The following is a 2846-nucleotide window of genomic DNA, read 5'->3' on the forward strand; positions in this document are numbered from 1 at the left end:
ACCATTTAATGGTAAAGACGTGTCTTGCTTTTCAATTTTAAATTGCTGAGTGAATGTACATTTCCCTTCCAAATAATGTTCACTCGATCTTCATCGATGCACTTTTCACTCCACGTCTTAGTTGTTTTACACGGCCACGTCCTCTTACGCATTTTCTTTTTTTTAAACTTTAACAGTGGCTTTCGCGTCATTTAGTGTATGTTTTATGTATAATACACGCATTATATCTCGTAATTTATTCTTTTTTTTTTGCATAACTTGAAAGAGGCAGTATTCCCGACAGCTTCTCGTCGTCCATCGTAAAACAAGTCACGAAAGTGTCATCGGTACATTTTTCACGTTTCTTCCCTTTCTTTCCTCCTTTCCCTCTTTTTTAACTATTGTACATGAACGCGTATACATTAGTGACGATTATTCTAATAATTGAAATAGGACCCAACGCGTCATAATCTTGTAGATCTCGTCTTAGCTGGTCGCTTAACGACATTAACGAATACGTAATGAAAGAAAATAACATACATAAAGAAAATGTCGGAGTAATAAAAACCATGAAAAACACGCGAATATATCACTTACGGAGGGAGGAAACAGAAAGCGAAGAAGCGGTAAAAAAATAACGGAAACGTCACGTTTAATTCTTTTTTCAAATATTTTTATTTTCTTTATATCATTAAAAGCATGAAAAAGAGAAAAAAACAAAAGGCTGATTTTATTAGAGTTATTTTTTTACGCCGTTACTTTTCCTCTTGCGTCGCAATTATTCTCTACCGTACGTCACATTTTCAAAAAAGAAAAATAAATAATTAAAGTTCCGCAATTGTATTCGCGCGAACAGCAAGATGTTAAAAAAATTATTTCCGCTTACAGTTTTACTTGCTGGTCCTTCTTCCCATTTTTCATGTGAATGCCATTAATATGACTAGAGGTTTAACTTCTCAATTTTGCGTTATTCGCCAATAGGATTTTTTTTCATATTTGTACCAAAAATAAGAAATCATATCGTTCCAGGCTTCAAAGTAAAAAAAAGGAGAAAATCATCTCTTGAGAAAGCCATGGAATTGCGAAATGCAAAAAGCACAGATCTGTTTCCATTAGTCTGCTCACTAAAGTTTTCTATTCCTTCATAATTCTCTGCTCTAAAATCATTACTTCTTTCACTTCAAAGTTATGTTGGAAGTACCGAAAAGGGGACGCATTATCCACGTTTCTCGCATTTTTAACGTAACGCCTGATATTTTACATCGAACTTTGGAAGAATTCTTAATAATACAAAGAATCGAAGGAACCAGGATCTTCCCTTTTAAGATGAGAAAGATCTTTCCGTTTGATATCTAATAAGTATAAAGCATTACGTAAGCAAGATTAGTTATTTATATATACGTGTAAAAAAAAAACCGATTTTGCGAAATTCGAATATGTTCGAGGTTTGCAATATCTCTCCAAAATCGTTGGAGACTGGTGCTCGCTTGCTTTGTAGCCAGACAAATTACATTTTTTTTTGTTCCACTAGGAAAAAATGTTTTGATAGTCGCTTTCCGGAATCCACGCATTTTTCTCTCAATTCTTTCGATTTTGACAACCGACGCATCCCATCATAATTTTTATTGTGATACACAACAACTTTTCATATATACAAATTATATATTTTATTCGTAATTAAAACAAAAGTTCATGGAACTCCTATCGAATAAAATATTCGAATTAAAATATTATATATCATAAATGAAAAGTAAAGCGCATCACACAATTAATTACATATATATGTGTATAGGGTGAATGTACAAAATTCTTAAAAAAAGAAAATAAAAAAGACGCTGCCGGAACGTGGTTGCCGGAAGGCGATTGGACCATGTAATCCTGCAATATTAAGAAAAACCATCGATCTTATGTACTTATATATTAAATATTAATAATTATAAATTACGATCACCGTTAATATTAATAGTATAATCATTATCATTAATATTATTATTTTTAATTTTAAATGCATACACAGTTTCAACATTTACTTTTGACAAAAAAGGACAGAACAGGCAGGAGTGAAAAAAAAAGAAATGAAAAAAAGATAACAGCGGAAAAAAAGAGGGAACTAGATAGGAGAGATGAAAGTTATAAAAAAAAGCTATCGAAAAAATACAATTATGTACTTATATGTTTACAAAGAAAGGCCGTGATAAACAAAATATGTGAATAAGAACAAGTATTAAAAAGGTAATAATGATAAGAGAAAGAAAGAAAATTTCGCGGCCTTTTCTATTAACCTGGGATTCTTTGGGTCCTATTTCAAAGGTACTTTTAGCACGACTCTTCCAATCGAGAGCACGTGCTTGCCTCGTGCATGAGGATTGATTGGCGTTTAATCGACAGTGGGGAAGAGACCGTCGAGACGATAGTTAGAGATTAATTCTTCTCCTTCTCGCCGTTGCCGTAATTAGAGATAATTGGACAGGGCGGAGAGAGAAAGTTAAGGTGTAGACACTATGAACTAAACGATTACACATTACATTAAACGTACTCGACACTTCACGCTTTGCAATCTTAACATAGTCACGATGCAAAAACAGATGAAACTCTATCTGTACTCTTTCCCTCAAACTTTAGTACATCGCTCCTTTCGTAATCTTCCATAAACGTCAATGTCCAGATGAATCGAATACTTGTCAAAGGAGCAATTATGTTCTAATTCTGTATTCAGCATTCGTCTTATTTATCCGCGCGTCTCGATTTTTTTTTTGATCGATAAATTTTTGGCCGCGTGCCTCTGGCTCTCATTCTCACGCTCTCACAGCTCTCTCTCTCTCTCTCTCTCTCTCTCTCTCTCTCTCTCTCTCTCTCTCTCTCTCTCT

This window comes from Atta colombica, unplaced genomic scaffold (assembly GCF_001594045.1).
Source record: "Atta colombica isolate Treedump-2 unplaced genomic scaffold, Acol1.0 scaffold65, whole genome shotgun sequence".
NCBI lineage: Eukaryota > Metazoa > Arthropoda > Insecta > Hymenoptera > Formicidae > Atta > Atta colombica.